Consider the following 24,589-nt stretch of genomic DNA (forward strand, 5'->3'; position numbering starts at 1 on the left):
GCCTGGCGTTTCTAAGACAGCGTGAAATCTATTTAAGTAATTTTAGGAATGCAGCACACCCAAGGTGTGAGACAGCAAGAAGCATGCTTTACCCGTGCCCTTGCTTTGTTACTAAGTGTGGTCAGATCGATGGTTAGCTATTTGAGTTAGTGAGTCAGGATATCTGAAGAAAGTGTAAAATTCAAGTATGATTCATTTGAGCCCACGGAGAAAGAGATTCTTGCTTAATGTTTTATTGAGAACCCACAATGTGAGCCGCTGTGAACCTCAGGCAATTAAGGAGTCAGACGGTATTTTCTTTGGGCCAACAAACGAGTCCTGTGTTATGGTATAGACCGGGCATAAAAAGAAACAAGATCCAGAACGTGCTTTGAAGCATTTATACTGGAGCTGGGAAGACAAAATGAAAAGACAAATCAAGGAAATAATAATACAGAATAGAATTTAATGCTGCTTGCCATGGAAAGCCCTAAAGTACTAGTAATAATAATAATGATAATGACACAAAGATGTGAGTTAAAGGAGGGATGAATATGAATGAGAAGTGATCAGGGCAGGTACTGAAAAGCTCCCTCCATAGGACGTTAGTGTCTCTTTACATGTGACTTAAGAGTTTAATTTCTAGGGATACTTGGGATCCCTAGAAATTGTTTAATTTCTAGGGATACTTGGGTGGCTCAGTCCTTAAGTGTCTGCCTTCAGCTCAGGTTATGATCCCAGGGTACTGGGACTGAGCCCTGTGTCAGGTTCCCTGCTCAGCGGGGAGTCTGCTTCTCCCTCTGTCCTTTACCCCCGTTATGATCTCTCTCTTTCTCTCTCTCAAACTCTCTCTCTCTCTCAAATAAATAATCTTTAAAAAATTAATTTCTATCATCAGCAAAGGAGATTTCAGAAAATCCAGTCTTATACCCAAGTTGAGTGAGAAGCAGTCAGGGCAGCTGGGATTGAAAACTGAATTCAGTTCATTGTTAACAAATGTAAGATTGATCAGGGTAGGAGATAGCTGGGATTGGGAAATCAAATAGTCTCCAAATGTTCAAAAGACCTATTTGTGAACTTTAAATAGCAAGCTGCTATGGAAACTTGTGCATGTGTGTGTTTTAATAAATTATGGGACTTCTACTTTGCCATGAGGGAGATGGGAAGAAGAGGTTAAGAAGCTTCAAAGGGCAAGTAAGCCCTTTTCTTTGATGGTTTGTTCATCGATGGATAAACAAAATGTGGTGTATACACACAATGGAATATTCTTCAGCCTTAAGGAAGGAAATTCTTATACATGCTATAAAATGGATGAAACTTGGAGATGTATGCTAAGTGAAATGAACCAGACACAGGAGGACAAATACACATGGTCCCATTTATATGAGGTACCCAGAACAGTCACATTCATAGAGACTGAAGGAAGGTTTATTTATTTACTTAAGGGGCCAGGGTGGGGGGTGGCAGAGGGAGAAGGAGATTGAGTCCCAAGCAGACTCTGACACAGAGCCCCAAACTGTCTTGAGCTCCATCTCAAGACCCTGAGATTACGACCTGAGCTGAAACCAAGAGTCCGATGCTTAACTGACTCTGCCACCCAGGCGCCCAAGAGTTTCTGTTTGAGATGAGAAAGTTTGACATGAGAATGTTCTGGAGATGAATGGTGATAATGGTTTCAGTATGACTGTACTTAATGCCACTGAACTGAACCGTTAGACACAGTTAAAATGATACATTTTGTGTTAATGTATCTTATTACAATTTAAAAACCCCAGACATTTCCTTAAAAAATTACATGTGTATGCAGCTAGCCTTTCCTTGAAATATCCCCTTTCCTTATACAGAGCGATTGAGAATAAAAAGTGCCTCTTCTACTTCAGTGAAACATTCCTGCATGAATCCTAGCTAATTAGATTACAGTGTCAAGCCAGGCAATGGTTACTGTGATGGGGACAAACGGGTCTTGGGAATTTTAGCCTCGCAAACCCAAGCCTAGAAGTGATAAGGTATAAAGTGAATACCTTCGCTGATACTTATGAGTTGACCTGAGCATTGAGGGTATTCCAGGTGTGTGGAAAACAATGGGTAATGGCATACAGGCAGGACTACGTATGTGAATGGAGCGAAGGGATTAGGTGAGGGGTAGTAGAGAAACCATCCTGATTGGAGGGAAGATTATATGAAAGCAAGTAGTGAGACAGAATGATGGGTTGTATGAGGTCAGACTTTGGAGGGAGTTCAGGTTTGGTGTATAAGTAATAGGCATCCATGGCAGATTCTTATTCTGGTTTCGTGTGCATTGTGTATGTCAAAATATAAATCCTTTCCAGTGGTGAGACTGTATTCTTGAGAAAAGATGGAAAAATATGTCCTTGAGCCTTCAGAATTCTTCATCCCTCTTCTCAGGGCTCTGCTATGTGCAAAGATCCTTTAAAATGCAAAGCTTTGTGCATGAAAAAAATGAAGCCATTGCAAAGAAGGCAAATTATATTTGCACAGTGCACAATGACTACACTCCAGTGATCTCGCTAAATGACAAAACTGATAGCTGAATTCTTGAAATCCATTCTTGTGACAAACTGTGCCTTCGTTAGTTTTCTGATCTGCTTTCCCTGAAGCCTGAGGCGAGGGTCACAATGTGTTGACTTGTGGCATAAATATAAATGTTACCTTCACTTTTTTCTTCTGACATCATCTACTAGCTGGAGAACATGGAGAGCTTTTGTTTGATTTGGAGAAGGCAGTGTATTTACCAATGGCTGAAGGGTGATTAAGAAATAATGTAACTTCAAAGAGTGTGTGGAGAGAGGCCTAGGTAAAGATTGCCTGGATCTCTTCTAGATATTATGGGAAGTTGACCTGGGTTAAATTTGAACAAGTCCTGTTGCCTAGGTCATTGAAAGTTAAGATTAAGCTTAACTTATTGTAAAAACATTAAGTTGTAAAAGCATTGTCTACAGTGGTAGTCCCTTGGACTGTTTAAGAGGCTATGTTGTCAGGATATTGTAATAAAATTGCAAAATCCCAGTATATGACAGCTAACAAAAGTAGAGAGAGCCATTCCAGTGTAATCAACAAATGCTACTAACCAGGGGAAAGACAGTGTTAAAACAACTGTGTCTACATGGATAGGTCATATGTTGGAGACAAGTGCTATCAGTTTTCAGGGGTAACTAAGAACCAGGCTGAGTCAGAATCATTCTTTTTGCCTAATGAAAAGCAAACATGAATTATACTAGTGCAGAAAAGGGCCAAACTGGAGCTTCCATTTCCAGCAAAGCTGCGCAAAAAATTTAAAGGGTAGAAAGTACTCAGCATGGGTCATTTGTCACCAAGCCCGCATTCTGTTTAGCACAACTAAAGGTGCTTTGCCAAAAAGTAAAGACCAAAAGGGAAAATACTCACTTTAATTTTCAGGCTATTGTGTTGGCTAGAGACCTACCCTCTCTAGTACCTACTCACATGGGGCTATTGAGCTCTGAAATGGGGCTAGCCTGCATTGAGACATGCTGTACATATAAAATACATATGGGATTCTCTATTTTTTAATACAAAAAAAATGTAGAGAATTTTATTGATGATTTTTGATATGATTTAATTGAAGTAATAGTATTTTGACTATATTTGGTTAAAGCTAAATAAATTAGAAAAGTTAATTTCACCTGTCCCTGTTTACTTTTTTTGTTTGTTTATTTACTTTTTAATACATCTGCCAGGAAATTCGCATTACATAAGTGGCTTCCATTATATTTCTATTGGATAGCACTGGTGTAGATGGTACCACATTGAGTTTAAGCACTAATATTTTTTATTGATGCATTTCATTTTGTTAGCATAGACATAATAAGTTGAAACTCAGTTAAGAAAGAGGAGTCAGGTTGTTTCTCTCTCTCTCTCTCTCAAATAAATAAATAAAATCTTTTAAAAAAAAGGTTGCCTGGATGGCTCAGTCAGTTAAGCGTCTGCCTTTGGCTCAGGTCATGATCCAGGGTCTTGGGATCAAGTCTCACATAGGACTCCCTGCTCAGCTGGGAGCCTGCTGCTCCCTCTCCCTCTGGCCATTCCCCACCTCTCTCTCTCTCATAAATAAATGAAAATCTTTAAAAAAAGAGAAATCAGGCTTTAACCCCTAAATTACTATCTTTCAAAAAATGAACTGTTTTATCTTACAGAGGCTTTAAAAAATACCCAATGTGGTTACGCTTCATACAGTTTCTTTCTCATTTATTTGTTTAATGATTTTTTTTCATTGTGCTGTCATAATGATAACTTTCTATTCTTTGGAAGAATTAGATCAGATGATTAAATCCCCTTCTGAGTATTTAGAAGGGGGCAGCCAAAGAAAGCTGATTTGAATACAGGGAATAAACAGTAATTAAACCGTAAATGTTGATTTTCTTTTGAAGTCCACTGGCGTGTTTGGTGTGAATAAAGAGCACATTGTCAGTTATTTCTACTGCCACAGTTAATGCACGTGAGAGTCGTTGAAAGGCTACGTTAAATTGGGGAGTTTCCCAGGGCTGCTGAACTGAAACTTCTCTTGTTTATATTAAAGCCTGGATAATTTTTTTTTCCCCTCAAACAGTACACATTGATTTTAGATAAAATCAGAGCAGCTTTCCCCCACTCCTTCAAACTCATTTACTTCACTATAATCTGGAGATGAGCTTTTGAAACCTGGAAATGTGGTGTCTCACTGAAAACCAAAAAGGGCTTCTTTCCACCGTGCAATTTTTGGGAAACTTTAAATCGTAGTTCTCAAACTTGGCTCTTTCCTAGACTCACCTAGGGAGCTTTTCAAACTCCCAGGATCCAGGCTTCTGGCCAGATCAATTAGATTCTCTGGGGTAGGATTGAAGGATCAGTAAGTGATTGTTAACACTCTCCACGTGACTTGAATGTGTAGCTGAGGCTAGGAACCACCGCCGCAGGAAGGCTAAGACACAACTGTGTCCCCTAGTTTGTTCAGAAACACTCAAGGAGAATGGTTTGGGGGTATGCGAATCAGAGATGTGCCTCAATGCCTTTTCCCCCTCCAGTTGAAAATTAAGAGCAGCTGCACATTGCTCGTTCTGAAAGATATAGCAATAGATACTTTTCTCATGCTCTAATGTAAACACCGAAGAAACTTTGATGATCATAACACCTTCATATGTTTAATGATTAATTGGGCTAGCATTATTCAGGAGAGGTGATGCAGGTTATTAATTTCTTAAAACCACACACACACACACACACACACACACACACAACCACATATATGACATATACATACATACAAAGTCAAGGTGTTATCTACTGCAAATATGTTTTCATAAGTTATTTGTTACAGCATTAACAGTTTCAACTGGATTCGAAAGAGAACATTTTCAGCAGGGTGAGTACGGCAGAAATTGGGCTGAATTATTTTGGGTTGGATTGAGTATTGTCTTTGCGAATGTAATTGCTATGATGAAAACCAAATTTTCCTCTTGTGAAAATAATTGGTCTTTATGAATCTGATTCTCTTGTATTTAAGGCCTTTCAAAGGAGTTCACGAGGTGAAGGTGTTTTGTGAGCTGTAAAGCACAGCAAAGTAAGTTAATGCATTATCTATATTTTATGACGTTTGGCATTTTCTTTAAAATCGGTATCAAACAAGACGATCTGTTTTGTGGGTAGCTGAGAAAGGTGATTCATTCTGGGGTGGCACTGTTGGAAACGGATGGGGTGGGCTTCTTTAGGAATCTCAACATGGATGGAAGGAGGAGTCTAAAAATCCTTGAATCAGTGGCAATTTGTTGTCGGCTGCTTTATTATGAACAGCTTTAAGAGGTTTGTTCATTCATTCAACAAACATTCATCAATGGTCTACTAGGTGTCAGGTACTGTTCTAGGTGCTAGAGACAGAGCAGTGATCCAGGCAGAAAAACAAACAAACAAGACACCCACCTTGCCCTCATTGAGTTTACATTTCAGTTGGTGGAGTAAATTATGTAAATTATGTTTTAGAGAAAAATAAAGAGAAAAAAGGGGATAGGAAGAACCCGAGTATGGTTTCTCATGTGACTGGGGCCAGCCTCCCCAAAGTGATGTCTGAGCGAAAGACTGAAGTAGGTGAAAGAGCGAGCCACAGAAATCTCAGAGGAAGGGTGTTCCGGGCGCGGGGACAAGTAGTACAAAGGGCTCATGGTGGGGGTGTCCCTGGGCTCACCAGAGAAAATACAGGAAGTATGAATTTCCGATGAACAACCCTACCTTTTTTTTTTTTTTTTTTTAAAGATTTCACCAATTTATTTGACAGAGAGATCACAATTGGGCAGAGAGGCAGGCAGAGAGAGAGGGAAGCAGGCTCCCCACCAAACAGAGAGCCCGATGCGGGGCTCGATCCCAGGACCCTGAGATCATGACCTGAGCTGAAGGCAGAGGCTGAACCCACTGAGCCACCCAAGCGCCCCTATTATGTTTTAAATAGAAGTATGTGCCATAAAATATTTGGGGGACACTTGTACTAAAAAATCACACTGTCCAGTTTTTTATTTACTAAATCTAGGAACTCTAGGTATACTTAGTATACCTAGTGAACGGGGGCCAGTGGGTGGCCTGGAGTGAGGAAAGGGGACAGTAGAAATAGATAAAGTAAAAGAGGCACTGGGGGTCAGAGTGTGTAGTGCCCTTTCGGTCACGGTAAGAACGTTCGCTTTTACTCCAGCTGCGACTGGACATCACTGGAAGGTCTGAGTAGAGAGGCGCCATGACCTGTGTCAGTTGGCCCACCATGTCACAGGACGGAGGACAAGGGCAGAAAAGCAGGGACCTGTTAGGAGGCTACAGCAACTCTCCTGGTGAGGGATAATGGAGGTGCTGTGAAGTGCTGAGAGTCTGGGTATATTCTGGTGGTGAACTGGTAGTGTTTGCTGATGGACCGGATGCGGGGTGCCAGTGAAAGAGAAGGGACTGAAGAAGATGCCATTGCCATCCAGTGAAAGGGGGACACTTCGGGAGGATCAAGAGTTCATGTTTGATGTCTTTAATAGGAGATATCCAGGTGGAGGTGTCAAGCTGGCAGTTAGAAGTGTCTTTTCAAATACCAAAATCTGGAATTGTTTCCTTTCACCCAAGTGAAAAGGGAAATGAAAACAAGGGTGAGGAATGGGTAAGAGCCTGCTTAGAATAAGATGAGGTTCATAGCCTTGCTTTGGGAGACTTTACTGGGGCACGTGACTGTCTTAGGGAGCTGAGAAGTATGGGAAGCTGCCAGTGTGTGGTAATCTCTTGAATCTCAGGGGAAGACAGGTCACCAGAGCCCTCAGACAACAGATGGACCAGCTGAGCTGCATATCACATCTCCAGGCTTCCAGCTGCCACAACCTAGCTGACTCAGCTGAGGGGGGGCCCCACTACCTCTCAGTCACCCCCTCCATGTTCTATTGCTATGACCAGGTTAACCCATTCATGTCATTTCCCTGCGGATAAGAGCAGCTGTGAAAGAAATATGTGGGAGTTATTCTCCACACAGATTACCTCAGAAGGGGAAAAAAAAAAACCCACCTCTATGCAGGGGTGAGACAAGCCTTTATTATTATTATGTTGTTCACAACTACAGTCTGTAGCCCACTGCTGTGATGAGTGAGGCTCTTCCCACCTGAAGCTCACACGGCGTGGCCTCTGCCCCATTTCCGGGAGCCCTCTCCTTTCTTCAAAGGTCTTCAGGAGACTCTTGATTCTTCCCTTCAGAGCTTAGGCGGCAACAGATGTTATCATTTCATCTCTCCCACCCACTAAAACTTGGCTCCTCCTCAAGGCACTTTCACATTTTCCCACACTCTCCTTCTTGAATCTTTTCCTGTCAGCTTCTATGTTTGCTCCTCCCCTTCTCTGTAGATGCTGTGAGAACTTGGCAATTGTCTCTTTGGCTCATTTTGTTCCTTATTCTTCTCCTTTCTCCTCCCCCATTTTATTTCTTTTGACTTGTATACTGAGATTTGGTTTACATTTTTGTTTTATCTGACTCTAATCAATAAGACTCAGAATGGAGTTTTTAGTGCTTTTGCTTTTTTCCTTAACCTTCATTATGTTACTTGTGGGTATCTCAGTTTCATTAGGAAATCAATTATACATCCCTAATAATGAAACTTAATTTGGGCAAGTTTTGGTGATTCTCCCCATGCCAAGTCCACGATACGATTGACAGCTGGGATAAAACATGTAACAATTGCCATTAATGTTTTGTTTTGAGATTATCAAACTCTTCTTGAAAGTTTCCCACCGGCTTTATTTTGGGAAGAAGTTATTTGATCCAGAGATCTGGATGTAAGCGATCTCCATGGTTCAAGTCTTTTGGTTTAAGTTGTTTAATGAATCTGGGTTAACTGGAACTCAGATTCCAGTTCCACATGGAACCCCGGCTCCCTTTGTCTGACCTGCTCTTTTCCGCCAATTAGCTGGGTTTGAATTCAAAAGGCTTTTTCTCTGAGCCAGTTATTGTTGATTATCTTGGTGAATTCTCACTCTGCCACAGTTAAGGGCAAGTTTTCCATCTTCATCCATCGGTGTCTCAAATGGGTTTCCCCTTTCAGGTCCATGGGGAGTGTGAGATGGGTGAAATTCCTTGGAAAGAAATGCCTCCTCCTTCCTTTAGTAAAATCTGCCAGGGTTTTGGTGGTGAGTCTTTATTGTGCGGCCTTATCTTGCACAGGCCGTTGCATCTTTGGCATCTAGTTTTCAAACTGGTTGACTGGAAAAATGCAGTGTGAATGTCAGTTTTTTTAAGTTGCCATATAGTGAGTTCTCATTCTGTGCTGGTCTTTTACATAGAAGATGCATTCTGTTCTCACAACCCATTTTATAGATGGAGACGGCTACTCAGGTTAAAAAACTTGCCCAAGTTAGAGATAGTAAGTGTGGGAAATCAGGGCTTGCACCAGATCTGTCTGATTCTAAAACATGTGTTGCTAAGGACAAAAATTCCTGATATGATATGGGGTTTAAACCAAATCAGCCGACGAGAATCAAGACGATTCCTTTCCCTTCTCCCAAAGATTTTAGTTTTCCCTGGAAGATTTCCAACTACTGCGATACTCATTTAAAAGCTAAACATTGAGTTGTCTTTGGAATGTCCTTTCTCCAATCCTGTAGCCAGAACCCTGATTAGTCAAAGGAAATCCTGAGTCACTAATCTGCTAATTTCTAAAAAATGTTGTTTTGAATATAGTGGGTTCTGGAATCAGAAACCAACTGTTCTATACTTTATGTCATCAATAGATGAAACCAGCTCCCAAGTGCCAAGCTGTGGGGAACACGTATTCATTAAAGACAGACTGTTTAATTCTTCCATGATTGCTACCCAATGACTGCTCTAATCCCAATGCATATGACAGATGCTCTGTACATTGTTGATAGGTTAGTTCAGGTTAAAAATGGAGGTAGAAGCTGAGAGAGTAATTTGTATTATCTTTACTGTTGTTCCCAGCAGAAGGTCAGAAGATGAATTCCAAATGAGAGGCTGAACTCAATTGGTCTCTTTCAACGTGTGCTTGATGAGGTGTTTCTGATGGGGCTTTTATTGGTCAAGCTTGAAAGATACTCTTTCCAGAAAGGTCAAATTCCCCATTATCCAGGAAGAGGGAAGTCAGGCTGCTACCACTTCTGATGCTAGGTTTCTTCCTTTCTCATTTTTTACACATAAGAAAGAAATATAGAAAATGTGCAGATGACAGGTAGGATGTCCGCGTGGAAATAAGACTTTATTATGTTTCCCCTCTACTGCCTATTATGATTACATACCTGAGTGTAAGGAAAAGGTGACCCAAGGCAGTGTGGCAACAAATACAGTTCACTTGTTTCTTCTCCTGCCCCCGGCCTTAGAGGACCCATACAGTGTGATAGTGAAGAGCTTAGATTGTAAAGTGGAAGAGCCCTAGGCTTAAATCTTGGTTCCTTTACCAGCTGGCTTCATTTTGGGCAAGTGACACAATTTCTCTAACTTATAGTCCCCACTTATAAGGTAGTGATAGAAATAGTACCTCTATGCTATGGTTACTATGAAGATTAACAGGATTAATGTCTATAAAACCGTTAGCAGAGTGCCTAGCTTACAGTCAGTATTGAATAGATGGCAGCTGTTTTAAAAAAAAATTATTACTGTAGTTACAGAAAATATACTAGCTCATTAGCTGAAAATACTGCTAGGATGGAAGTTCATAAAGGAAGTGGGAAGAGGATAGCAGGACTCCCTGATACCAATTGTATGTAAATCATTTAGCAGCCCTCAAAGGCTCATAGATCATACTGCGCCTCTGTGCTGTGAGAGAAGACTGAATCACTTCCATTTTCATCAGTAAATGCTCAGGGCAATAATAGGGTGCGGACCAAGGAATCCTGCCTGCCTACCTGGAAATGACTAAACTCCTTTCTCTAATTTAATGAAGTGGGCTAATGTTGGTGAGGATAAGAGGAGAGAATACAAAAGTGGCCAGAGAGGGAAGTGAGGGTGGAAGGGAAAGGAAAGGGTCTAAGGTTTGCCCCAACCTGCATTCTTGAGCTCAGACCTGAACACCATTTGTGTCCTAATGTCCTCTACAGTTTGAGTTCCCAGGCACAGATCAGAGCTCTGAGTTAAGCTATGTGGCATGTGAGCACCTAATTCCCACTCTCCTAACCAGCAAGGGCAAGGTTTCTTAGCCAAATTCACTCCAAGGGCAAAGGCCTGGGTAATTTCTTGGAGGAATGGTATATTATTTTATAATAAGGTATCTAAGACCCCAATCTATTTGTAGACCCATATAAGGCAATAAATTGCATTAAAAAGCTCACCTTGGAGAGAGGGAAATGCCTTTGACAGCGGCAGCTCACCAGGTGGTCACCAATATCCTGGCTATTGATTGGTGAGGAGAGAGGCTGTCGCAGAAGCACTTGTGCTCATAACCCTAAGCAAGGAGAGCTTTTCCTTCTCCTCCTGGGTGTTGGCTTTCTACTCTGTACACGTTTTTGGATGAACTATATTTGGCTTTTGGATTAGCATTCTGAAGGCGTGCTGAGTTTGTTTAAAACTACAATCACACCTGAATGTTGGACTGTGGCTGTGGATAATTCTTCGGATTGCATTAGGGCTCCTCCACCACTTATTGTAAACTCTACCTTTCTGGAGCAGACATTTAGCTCGCATCTGCTTCAGTGTAAATGAGTCTGTCAAATTCATCACAATTGGGGTGCCTGGGTGGCTCAGTGGGTTAAGCCTCTGCCTTCGGCTCAGGTCATGATCTCAGGATCCTGGGATCGAATCCCGCATTGGGCTTTCTGCTCAGCAGGGAGCCTGCTTCCCCCACTCTCTCTGCCTGCCTCTCTGCCTATAAATAAATAAAATCTTAAAAAAAAATTCATTACAACTTTCCTACTTGTATGAGTTTGGTCTACTTCCTTGAAGCAAGCCAAGCAAATTCTCTAAATACCAAACATAGGATGGGGATTCCAAGGGGGCACTGGGTCATTGATCCCCTCTATGGTGCTTTTCCACCCCCATCCCAGCTAATGGTGGAAGATGTTCAGATAACTGCTTAAGACAACATGCCAGTGGATACTGCCAGATCGTCTGTGATGGTAGTTCAACTTCTAAGTTTTCTCAGAAAATCAATTCTTACTCTGTATTCTCAGCCCCTCAGCTGCATTCTCCTGACCTGATTATCTTGCTTTCTTCTGCCAATGGATTTGCATCATTTTTTGTATGCCTTGTTTGACTGCCCTGTCTCCAGCCTGTTGAGACTGTCTGTGGGTGGTTTCCCTGTAGCGAGATGACAAGGGCAAAGGTCAGACGCTTCCATGATTCATTTCCTCTTTGCTGCATGCAGTGGATGGTTTTCTGGGTGAGTCACTCAGATGCCAAACACAGGAAGGATTTTCTTCACATGCAGGCCCCCAGGCCCCGCTATGCCCTGAATCGGAGCAGCTGAGTTCTTAGTAACTCCTTAAAATTTTTGTGTGTTTTTTTTTTTCTGATGATTTCATAAGCCCATTTGTATCCACTGTCTTTGTGCCTGATGACTCTGACTTGTGAATACTGCCTACCTCTTGGAGAACTTTCTAGTATCTTATGGAGCCTCACTGAATTCTAACTCTAGAATAATTGGACTTTAAAAAACCTATCCCAAACATACTCTAGTACTAAAACTGTCTGTGGTAAGTCATCTATTCTGGAGTGTTAATGGCAGTCTACTTGTGACTCCTCAAAAATCCACCTCTTCTTTCTCTTCCAGAAAACCACCTATGGGAGGAAAATGGATGTCAGCTGAGGAAGATGTTGAAATTACCTAGTGCTAAGCTCTGCAGTAAACTGGTTTTTTCCCCCCTTAATGATGGGAGGGGTATTATTTTCCTTCTTTTTTTAACCTTTTAAAAATTATGAAACAGAACATGCAAACAGAAAACATAAACGTATAGTATAATGAATAATTATAAAATGAACACCCGTCAATCAAGAAATGGACCATGGCAAGCCCAGAAGCCCCTCCTTTGTTTACCTTCTAGACCACACCCCGCCCCCTTATAGGTAACAGCTATTGTGACTTTTGTGGCAATCATTTCCTTGCTTTTCTTACCGCCTATGTTTTGCAAGGTCACTATTTTCTACTAAGGTCATATCTCTTCTATCTTCTGCTGGTGGCACTCTATAATTCATCTGTATTAAATAATGACCATGGGATGACACTGGGCTACAGCTGTGTACATGTCCTGTTCTCTCCCTCACTCTCAAATTCTGCAGAACTGCTCACCTGTGTTTACTGTGTCGTGAACTGTCAATATTCCTACTACGACACGTGTTTACAGTAAAGACAGTGAAAAGGTGAAACAGCATGAAATTTTCAGTGGTCTCTCTTCTGTGTTCTGGGTTTCCTGAGTTGCAAGTGAAATTAAACAATTTTGTAACTGGAGTGGGAACATTCCTCTTCTCCCCATACTCCACCCCCCTATAACTTTCCTGAGAAATAGCCAGGCAAGGTCTAAAATCTACAGAACTTGGGCATGAAAAGGACCCATTTACTGGCCCTGAATTCTCCCCCGCGTTGCCTACTCCTTTGAGAACATGCGTGCCATTTAGAATATTTCATCACACTCTTCATTGCAATTCCACATAAGGATTCTTTGACCTTCTTTGGTCTGTCATAGTTTCTGCTGAACTAGGAAAAAAAGAGAAGTGGGAATGGGACTTAAAACCTAATTCTTAACCATTTTTACTTCTTATTTTCCTTTTCTTCCTTGATCTGCTCAGATAGGTTTGTGGACAAGGGAAGGAAAATCAACATTTGTTGCACCCCTAATTTTGAATCCATTATCTTATTAAATGTTAATAACACTATGGGATAATAATGATGATGATTACTGTTTAACCTATTGACCCCCTTCACTTAGGGGTACTAGGCATCAAGTCACAGAGGTGGCCAGAAGTGTGATGTCAGAAAGCACAATAGGGATCAGGAGCCTGTGGTCAGCACCGTAAGCGCAGTGGGAGAGAAGCCAGTCGGAAGACGGTGAAGACTACGTGGTGTCCGATCGCCCCAGACACATCCCCTGCGTTGTAGTGCGACTCGTGCTGTGTGACGCTGCTTGCTGCCCGTTCAGCCTGGACCTGATGCAAGAGGTGGTTCAGCAGCACCACCAGGACTTCACATGTTGCCTGTAAGGCAGTTCCCCAGTGTGGCTCCTGTAGCTGGAGTTTCTCCATGAGAGGAGAGTAGGTTAAATGCTTGTGTGAAACAGTTTGGTCAGTCAGGGAGCAGGTGTTGGGAAAACAAACAAGGCAGGATTTAATTTTGGAGTATGTCTGGAGGTGGTATTAATGGAGCATGTTGAAGTTATTTTCAGAGGTGCTTATGAATGGTTCAAATCCATGTCCTTAACTTTGGGAGGGAGTAACATCTGAGTCACACTAAATGTGGAACCTGAACAAGGCCCAGAGCCTGTGACAGATGCCATTGACCGTGGGCCAATGGTTTTCATTCATCCCACGAGGTTTGTTGCCTGGTGTTAAAGGGTATTTTTTCCAAAGAGGAAGCTGGAGAGAGAACAGTGGTAGCAGCAACCCCCTCTACATGACTCTGGAACCTTTTAACCTATGTGAGATGAGGAACAATTTTTCACCTTCACCCTGGCCTGGTTCTATTCTGTAACTCCTTTTGGGTGATTATATTGTTGCTATCCTTTAATGAAATGCTTTTCCTTCTTTTGTAATGCATATGTTGAATGATTTGTTCATTCTTGATTCATTCATTTAATCAGCAAATATTTTGAAAAGCCTGGGTGGCTCAGCTGGTTAAGGTCTGCCTTCTGCTCAGGTAATGCTTCAAGGGTCCTGGGACCAAATCCCTCATCGGGCTCCTTGCTCAGTGGGGAGCCTGCTTCTCCCTCTGCCTGCTTCTCCCCTGCTTGTGTGCACTCTCTCGCTGGCATATCAATCAATCAATCAATCAATCAATCTTTTAAAAAAAAATCAACATTTTTTTGAGCTCACACTAAGTGACCTGCACTGTCACAGACCCTGGTGATATACAAATGAACGATACACCCAAACAACACAATTTATTTCACTTAAAAAAAGTTTTCATTTTTTTTCATAAACACAATTATGTAATTACAAGAAAAAAGTTGCTTATCTTTGTAATCCAAAGGAATGACACAAAAAAATCCTAAACAAAACAAAAAAAAAACTCTACAATTCCACATGTAACACTCAAATGCAGGGAAATCATGAGAGTTTTACTAGGAGATGGAAACACTAGCCTGACAAGAAAATAGCCAGATATGTCATTTTCCTTACTTTTTCTCATTTCTGTTTCTATTCTGGCCAAAAATTCGTACATTATGCTTTTGTGAAAGTCCCTTCTTCAAGTCATTGTAGGAGCATTATTGATTTGTTCCCTGACTTAGTGGGAGTTACCAAATTTTTCCATATATCTAAGACAGGTTAGTGTCACACAATGTTAGAGTCGGACAGACCTCCAATGTATATCCACAAGAAACAGTATTCCAGATGGGGACATGATTTGCCCAATATTGGTGGAGCAGCTGTCCTGTGCCTCCCGCTCCCCAATGGAATTCCTGCCTGATTTGTCTTCCTGACATCTGTTCCACAACTGACAACACTTCACTGTGCCACTGGCTCCTGTTTGTATCTGACACACATATTCATGTGCTGATCGTACTGACATTATGGCGAATATACATTGAGTCCACTGGAGGCTAAGTAATAAGCTGAGGGCTTTATATGCATGACATTATTAATCTTTACAAAGACCTTTTAAAAAAGAAAGATTTATTTATTTGAGAGAGAGGGAGAGAGGAGACACAAATGGAGGCGGGGCCAGAGGGAGAGGGAGAGAAATCCCCAAGCAGACTCCCTTCCAAGCAGAACTGAGTGTGGGGCCCAATCCAGGACCCCGAGATCACAACCTAAGCGAAATCAAGAATTGGACATTCAACCAACTGAGCCACCCAGGCACCGCTCTTTACAACAACCTTTGAAGAACAGCATGATTATTATTATTATCTTCACCTTACAGATGAGGAAAAAGAGTTAGAATGGCCAAGCTAATGGTTCCCTTACCAACGTTAAAAAAAATTTAGGTTATCTTGAAAAACAAAATAAATAATGATAGCATTAGATTAAAGTCAGAGGAAAATATCCATGAATCCATAATAATATTGATAAATAATTGAATAAATGAATTGAGGAAAAGGAACAATTCTTCCTTACAGAGGATTCCAATTAGCAGAAGGGATGAGGGAAAAGGAAAATCACCATTAGAAAACTATAGTAATAATTGTGGCAGGTATTGGTGCATGGAAGTTGGAGAAGAGTATTTGCAGTTTCAAAGTACCTCCCTCAAGATATTTACTAATTTAAAAAGGAAAACTAGGGGTGTCTTGGTGTCTCAGTCAGTTAAGTGTCGGACTCTAGATCTTGGCTTAGGTCTTGATCTCACTTGAAACTGCATAAAAAGAGGTAAATCAAAGTGTAAATGCAAGGCCCGTTTTAATGTGTCTATCTTCTTTTATATTTGCCACAGCTCATCTTTCCAATTGCTTCAGGGTCTGGCAAGTAGAAGGTCCCAGCAGGCTGGAATTTCCCACATTTGGGGAACTGGTTGCCAAAGAGGAGTGATAGGGAGATTGTCAAAAGGGCTCAGAGCCCACATCCTCTTCCTCTTCGTGACTTTTTGCATCAGGCAGCATAGTGGTCCCCAGAAGTGTAAAGGTGGATGTGGTGCAGTCCTTGCCTTTAAGTAACTGCTGGCGTAGTTTGGATGCAGACCCACGCACGATTCGAACTGGGGATTGAACAAAGCTGGGATAAAGGGAGAGGAGCATTGCTATTGGAACAAAAAATGAATGTCACCATTTTCACACGTGGGGACCTTTTGACATAATTTACCGAGGTGTGATGGCTCTATTCTTAGAAATTGGAATTGAACTCCTCCTTTGGACAGTGGACCTCCTCCCCTCCAAGAATGGGGCTGTGGTCTGGAAATTTAGAGAGATTTTTGCTCTGCATAATCAAGTTATGGGAATTGGGGACAGTTACTCAGTGGTTCAAAGACAACTGTAAACAAGCAGGAATGTGGAAGTGGGGTGCAGCCTGTGCCCCAGATTTCCCCAGATAAATCAGAGGAAGGAGGAGCTTGGAAGGGTTAGGGTGGGCGCGTGCTTTGTTGAGTATGGAGTGGAGAAGTGTGATAGTAACAATACACTGCAGTGGGGTCTGGTGCTGGTTGTAATGGGACCACAGAGGAGAGGCTCTGGCTATTTGATGGGGCAAGGACAAGGGGCTAGAGGAATGAAAACCTCACAGGGTATACTATATGTGAAATTAAAATATGAGTAAGAGTTCATCAAATGTCTGAGGTTAAAAGAGCTTTCTAGAAAGAGGGCTCATACAACATAAGTGAGTAACAGTCCCACCTCCCGAGAACTTTTGAAAATTTTTTGAGTGAGATATGGTGTCAGTATAGGGCTTCTGCCAAAATACAGATACATTTCCTGGGAGGGTATTATGATTATGTAATAGCGAGTGAGTTTTGTTAAAGGAAAAGAAAAAACTACGGCACTCAGCTCTGGCAGGTCAGGTGCTATCCCTACTTCTAACCCTATTAGGGGGTGAAATGGGGGTCCTGGGCATCCAGGGAGATACAGAACAGTTGCGCTTGTCTAAGTGCATGCACGCGTGTGTGTTGTGGGACACAGGTTCCAAACATTTCCTCGTGAACCATGCTGGCTTTGACAAAATGGCTGTTCCCTCATTTAGATGGGATATGACTAACCCTTCAAACCATTACTCTGTTTGAAATGAACAGCATGCAGAATAAAAAATGTGATGGTAATAATGAAATGGCTAGTGGTTTTTGAGAATTCATTGCGTACTTTATATGTAGTTTCTTATTTCAACCTTCCTGCCATGTGGTAAAGTAGATACTATCATAGCATCTTCACTTTGCAGAGGAAGGGACAGAGAAGGGGTGAACTAACATGGCCATGGTCAAAGAGCCATTAAGGGGCAGATCCTAAGTCCCAGAGCAGCCTCTTAACCACTAGCTGTGCTGCACTGCTGCTGCTGAAAGATTCAAGCCAAGATTTGAGCATCAGCTTAGCGATCACATGTACACCAAATGCCTTCTGTGAGTTTCCCTTCAATGGCATTTTGGGTGAGACAATACTGTGCTGGACTGTCCTGTGCAGGAGCCATTACAAGTCCTGTACCCCAACCGCCAGGTACTCCCCATCACTGTGACCACTCAACATGTCTACGCATGTCCATTCCCCCATGCTCTACTGCTAAGAATGATAGTAGGCACACAAGGCAGGATCTGAGCGAATTAAACCTGAAAATCCGACCATGGGCAAGAGCTTGGGATAACTTGGTGACTCTGGGCAAGCTCTTCAAGTTCCCCAAGCCCCAGTTTTCCTCCAGGATAATAAGATTGGTTCTGCAGATCCCACAGGACTGTGGTGAGGAACCTCTAATATCAAGAGTGCTTCAAAATAATTAAAGTAGAATGTTGTGCAAGGTAAAAAGATAAATAAGGAGGAGGTGTTGCCCACTCACAGCCTGGCAAGTTGAGTGGGGTGCTAACCAACCCTTTTAACCAATGGAGTGATACGGAGCTTTGCTCTACTCAGTGTAGTCCCTGGGCAAGAATCTCATCCCTGGGTTGTTAAAAATGTAGAATCTCAGCCCTCATCCCAACCCCACTGAATCAGAATTTATCTCGTAACAGTATCCCCAGGTAGTTTGGACGCACATGAACTTTTGAAGAGCTCTGGCTGTAGAGCACACAGGAGGGAATGAGAAAGTCTGTGCACTGCAGTGATCAGGGATGTCTTCCAGAGAAGGGAATGCCAGGCTTTGAAACAACAAGTGGGCTTCCAACAGGCACGGAGAATAGAGAGTAAATAAAAGCCTGCTACGTAGGAGCATAGAATTTCTCTCCGTGTAATTATTTCTTCGTTTGAGACATTGCAGCTCCAAAATGAATGACAATTTATGTGTAATCAGGAAACAAGAGGGTCTTTGAGTATCAAGGTTCATATTTGATAATGTCAACTAGTTCAACAAACATTATTGGACATCAATTGTTGATTATCCTTCAACACATATGTGCTCCTTATGTGAAGGAAGAGTGCATGAAACAGGTGTGTTCTTTCCCTAAGTTCTGAACCCATAAAAGCCCAGGTTAGAATCCTGGAAAAACCATATTCCATATGTCTAAATGTGGGAAATTTTTAAGCTTTGCCATTCCTCAGTTTCCAAATATGTAAATGAGATCATGATGGTGCCCATTTGTTGGGTTAAGAGAAGCTTACATGAATAATATGTTTAGAGCACTGGGAATAGTAATAGGAACATAGAACAAGTTTATTGGCACTTTCTGTAATTAGTGGTTAGTGTGGGCAGAGTAATTGGAAATTTCGGAATAGGTTTAACACTTCTAAAGACCTTTTAAGATTCCTGGATGGCCAAATCACCTGTGTTTCTTACTACCTGACTACAGACAACACTGAACAAGAGGGTAGTTAACATTCCCCATGGTACACAGTTATAAGCTTGTCCAAAGACTTCCGTCTTTTGCTATTTCATCCTGGCTCATTCCTTGTTCATTGTGTGAACTTCACTCCCAGACCTCAGGATTCTCATACCAATAATGGTGATAACCATTATACCTGCACATAGGGTTGTTATCAGGATTAAATAAATTACTATAAGTAAAATGCTTAGAACAGTGCCTGATTCGTTTAAGGCAATTGATAAATCCTAGCTATTATCATTATCATCACTCTTCTTTCTGTTACTTTCCTTAATTAAAGAACTCTCTGGGGGCACCTGAGTGGCTCAGTCGGTTGAGCATCCAACTAGTGATTTCAGCTCAGGTTATGAACTCCTGGGTCATGGGATGGAGTCCCAAGTCAGGTTGTGCTCAGTGGGGAGTATGTTTGAAGATTTTCTCTCTCTGCCCCTCCCCACACTTTCCTTTTCTCTTTCTCTCTAACATAAATAAATAAAAATCTTAAAGAAAAAAAAGAACTCTCTAAAAATTAAGCACAGTATAGGGTATCACTCACCTATTCTCAAGGTTGGTTCTAACATATAGTGTCCTTTATGCTCAAATCCTTGGTTTTGCCACTGCTCTTGTTTGAGAGGAACTTGATTTGTTTGGTCATTAGGCCTCACAGAGTATTCTTAGTTCATACCTGCCATGTGAGCAGAAAGGGAAATATGATATACAAGCTTAAAATAGGCTATGGTTAAGAATTTCCTTGCCATCACCACCCCCAAGCCCTGTCACACACACTCTCTCTCCAATTTGAGAAAGTGGACATTCATTTTCAAGTCTGTGTCCTTATCATTGGTAATTTCTTTAAAGGGGACAGACAGACTGAGTGCGTCTATAAAGATGCAGAACATGGCAGCTGCTCTAAAGCTGAGCAGCCGCATCTCGTATTTTCTGTCCTGCTATGTTGGGTAGTTCATTATCTTACCTTTTTCGTTTGCTTCTCATCATTACACAATGTACTACTTCACTCTGAGGAGAAAATGGAACACCTGTTGTAACTCTTTGAGGATTTTGTTCTGTGTTTTCTTGTAAAACCAAACCAGAAACCCCCACTGGCAAAACCAGCTGTGCCTCATATTTAAACACAAACTATAAAGTGTTGAGGGAAAGAAAAAGTGAGTTAGCCAATGAAAACAGAATGCAGGGGGCCAGAAGTGGTTTTCAAGATTTATGAGCCGAAAGCAAGTCACACTTTAATGAATATTAAGTGAAACCCATTTTATTTGTGGAAGACAGGCTATATTTTCTTATGGACTCTTATATAGAATGCCTCTTTTGTGAAACTTGAGTTGTCTCCTTAAAATGATATGCATGTCAGAATGTCACAATAAATATTCTGAAAACTAGAAAAATAACTGATGGTTTGGTACCATGGAAATTATATATTTCTCCTCTAAAATGTGTCAGATTTTTATCTGCTGGTACGTGTGGTGAGTGAAGTGTAAGGACATAAAATAGGGTCTTATATTTCAATTTGTTACCCTTGGTTTGAGGCTCTTGTAATTTTGAAAATGAGGCCCAAATTTGGTATAGGGAGTAAGATGTGGACAGGGTCTGTCTTCAGTGTTTTTCTCCCTATGTTCCAAATTCTCCTTCAATTCTGGCCGCCACAAGGAACTCTACCCCCACTTCCCTACTACTCCCACCCTCAAATGGCACCAGGAAAAGATGGGCTCTTAGTGTGAACATGGCCTTTTAGAAGAGTATTTACATTTAAAATATCTTCACTAAGGGTGGAAGGAAACACTGATGCATCTGGGGTATGTAAGGAATTACTACGGTTTTGTAGGGGAGTTTCCCATCCTAGGGGCACCTGTCAAATTATAGTCTCTATGTTCCTAATGATGTGCAGAGCAGAGGCCCTAGAGGAAGAGATAGTAGTTAGCTTCTCAGTGTTTCTAAAATCATACTAAAATACTAAGTAGGAGCCTCCCTGTCTGGCCTGGCTGGGGATGGGAGAGACAGATACAGAAACAATTTTAGAAGTGAGGCAAAGAAATTAACTGAATTATCTGCTAGAAATGCCTTCCATCAGGTAGGATGGACCCTTGTGCTGGAAAAGGAGGGTGGTCAACTGTGAGTGGCTGATACTTACAGATCTTGACTTTTTCCACTGTACTCAAATCGAGTAGAGCTTGAATGTTTTTCCTTTGAAGAGCTTGAACTCCCTTCTAGGAGTTCTTCCTTTAGCTTACGAAGGGTGATGATTTGGAACCTCAGGCTATCTCTAGGTAAGTCAAATTATGAGTCCTTTCAAGGTTAGTGTATATTCTACAATGCCAGGACACCTCTTTAGACTCTACTTTGGGAGACAGTACACTTAGTGGTTAAGAAACAGGATTTGGTGGGGCGCCTGGGTGGCACAGTGGGTTAAGCGTCTGGTCTGCCTTTGGCTCAGGTCATGATCCCAGGTCCTGAGAGCCCTACATTGGGCTCTCTGCTCAGAGGAGAGCCTGCTTCTCCCTCTGCCTCTGCCTGCTGCTCTGCCTGCTAATGCTCTCCATCTCTCTGTCAAATAAATAAATAAATCTTAAAAAAAAAAAAAAAGAATCAGGACTTGGTGTCAGACTGAAGACAAATCCCTCTAGGGCAGGAGTGGCATCCATCTCATTTGTTGATATACTTGGTTCTGCCTGACACAGAGTATATACTCAATAACTATCTGTTGAATGTTGAGGGAATGAATAGATGGATATATGAATGAATAACCTGTTTGTGCAGTCCCGGAGCTGCAATATTCTAGCTTTACAGCCTTGGGCAGGCTACCCAAACTTGGTATCAATTTTCTCATTTGCAAAACTGGAAAAATAACACTTACTTTATAGTTGGAAGAAATAAAAATCTAATGTATTGATAGCCCTTAGCACAATGCTTTCATAAAGATAAGCTTTCATTATAATGGTAGCAGAAGCAATAATATTAATAGCTTTCATATTCACAGTATGGGTTTGTTCTTCCACGGGGGAGTAAGTAAAATACCAGGTACAGATTCCTGTGGCAGTCCCTGAGAGGACGGACCGAGCAGAACTGCACTGCAGTGGAGTCTTGAAGTATTTTAAAAGGTTTAGGTGAGAGACCATACATGCCTTGACAAAGATGGTAGAAAAGGCTGGGTTGGGTCTTAGAAAAGCTGCTTCAGTCTGAAAGGAAGATTGGTTTTTAGGAAGTCATTAATTGTGTCTAGCTTCAAAGTTCAGGCCATTTCTACCACATTGTGCCACATACGACTACCTATATAAAGAAGAGGGGGGCTAGACCCAAGAATGCAGGTGTGTATGTGTGTGTGCATGTGTGAAAGACCTGGTTGGTAATGAAGACAAAGTCATAGGGGGAGTTAGTGGGAATAAGGGAAGGATGTGTGTTAATTAAAATAAATTCCTGGGGCACCTGGATGGCTCAGTTGGTTGAATGTGTGACTCTTGGCTTAGGCCAGGTCATGATCTCATGGGTCATGGGATCGAGCCCCACATTGGGCTCTGCGTTCAGTGGGGAGTCTGCCTGAGATTCCTTCTACCCCTCCCCTCACTGGTACACACGTGTGCACTCTCTCAAATAAATAAATCAGTCTTTAAAAAAGCCAGTTCATGCTATGTTTCCATTCTGGCTGGGACTGGACTTACCTGTGATCTTACCTGTCAGAAGCATGGTTGATATGCTGACACACTGGGTTCTCTAATAATTATGTGCACTCATTCTTTCTGGTGAAAAATGATGTTTGTTAGCATGTGACCCTATGCTACTTTTACAGCTAGTTTTCAAGGCCTTTGCTATTTTACAAAGCACTTGCTAAAAGGGAATCTATAAATGGCACAAAGAAGAACCAACAGAGAAAGCTGGAGCTGTGATGTATCTTACTAGCCTGGGTACACCAGGCATCGGACTAGGTATTTTTTATACATTATGTCTAATTTTTACAATCCTTCTCTCCATTTTATAGATGGCAAAACTGAGACAGACGTTGAGTAACTTGAGTATGTTGTGAAGTCAGGATTCAAACTCAGGTCTATCTGAATTCCAAAGCAATGCTCTTTCCAGTACTCCGTACTGTACTGTGCAAGGATGCAAAGTTAAGCAAGATCCTCACCCTCTGCCTTCTCTTATCTGCAGTTCTCTTTCATTATGTGGGTGGGCTCAATGATAGGAATAGATATGCTGATGAAAAATAATCACTTGCTATTCCAGGGGCAATACCTATGTATGTATGTATGTATGTATGTATTTTGTTTATTTATTTTTTTAAAAGTAGTCTCCACACTGGGTGTGAAGCCAATACGGGCTTGAACTCACGACCCCAAGATCAAGACCTGAGCCAAGATCAAGAGTCGATAATGTTCAACCCACGGAGCCACCCGGTTGCACCAGACAATGCTTATATCTCAATAAGAACTGTGGACATTGAGTCCTTAATATGTGTCCATCAGTCTGCAAAGAGCGTCACGTTCACGATCTCATCTAATCGTCGTTAGCCCGTGAGCTGAGCACGGTGTCTGCCGTGGGTTGGGATGAGTAGGAGCACCTTCCAGCTCTCTGCGGCGACTCACCGGGGTGGGGTCTGCGACACTGGCTTCCCCGCGAGAAGTCGTACGAAAATTACACGGCGCGCTCGTGTTAGGGACGGTCACAGCCCTCTCGGCCGGACCACAAACAGCTGAGGCAGGCCCTTTCCCCTGCAAGCAGCGAGCGGGTTGTGAGTGCGGATCTAGCCCTCCTCCCTCATCCGCAGTTTCGCTTTCCACGCTGTCAACCGCAGGCGGGAAGCCGCCATCGTCCTTCTGACGAATCATCTGCAGGTCAGCAGTAGCTTGCGGGACGCCGCGGCGCCTGCGTCATTCACCGAGCTGCGCCTCGCCGGTGTCACGCGTCATTCACCGAGCTGCGCCTCGCGGGTGTTAGCATCTCACATCCTGAGTGGAAGGGTGAGTACAGTACAGTCAGATACTCTGAGAGAGAGAGAGAAGGAGAGAGAGGCCTTATTCACATAACGTTTATTACGGTATAAATCCCTCTCAGTGAGCCAACGGGATGGCTCTGATTCAAACCCAGAGAAGTCTGCTCTCAGAGGCCAGGTGCCTGACAGGGAGCTCTGTAGCTGGTACTCTCCACCAGACGGTAAATTCTTTGAGGAGTATTGCGTTTGGTCACCTTCATAACACCCTGACACATGTCGGTACAGAGCAGGGATTCCGGAACTCCGGTTACGGAGCACTGCCATGGAAAGGTGATCGCTTAGGGTGACTCGACGGAGTAAGACGGAAGATACGGGCTCCGTGCTTTTTAATCGACCTGCATTGAGGCCAGGGTTAGGTTTCTATTCTAGATCCGACCTCTGTGTGCTCCTGTTGGCCAGTCGTCTTCAGTTATTGTTGGTTGTTTCACGTCTACCTTTCCCAGCAGTTTACAGCCTTAGCATTCTGGCCACATTTCACTTTTACGTAAGCCTCCCTGCTCAGACCTGTTCGCTGTGTGAATAAGGTTTGATTTCCACTATTTCCAGTCAGAATTCCTCACTTGGCCATTGCTGAGCTGCGAAGATC

The 24,589-nt window shown here is 42.3% G+C and overlaps 1 long non-coding RNA gene across 5 annotated transcripts; it reads right to left on the reverse strand.

Annotated features, from left to right (window-relative positions):
* Positions 1–224: 224 nt before the first annotated feature.
* Positions 225–23,717, reverse strand: LOC116593112. Of its 5 annotated transcripts, XR_004286755.1 has the most exons (6): positions 23,597–23,717; positions 21,151–21,282; positions 19,981–20,024; positions 19,564–19,692; positions 12,726–12,846; positions 225–390 (listed from the first exon to the last, which is right to left on the reverse strand). It is a non-coding gene; the product is annotated as an uncharacterized LOC116593112 (long non-coding RNA). The 5 variants fall into 5 exon arrangements; XR_004286756.1 differs by lacking the exons at positions 19,981–20,024; positions 21,151–21,282 and adding an exon at positions 11,634–11,737; XR_004286754.1 differs by lacking the exon at positions 21,151–21,282.
* Positions 23,718–24,589: the final 872 nt, after the last annotated feature.

Source organism: Mustela erminea, chromosome 6, assembly GCF_009829155.1.
Source record: "Mustela erminea isolate mMusErm1 chromosome 6, mMusErm1.Pri, whole genome shotgun sequence".
Classification (NCBI taxonomy): Eukaryota; Metazoa; Chordata; class Mammalia; order Carnivora; family Mustelidae; genus Mustela; species Mustela erminea.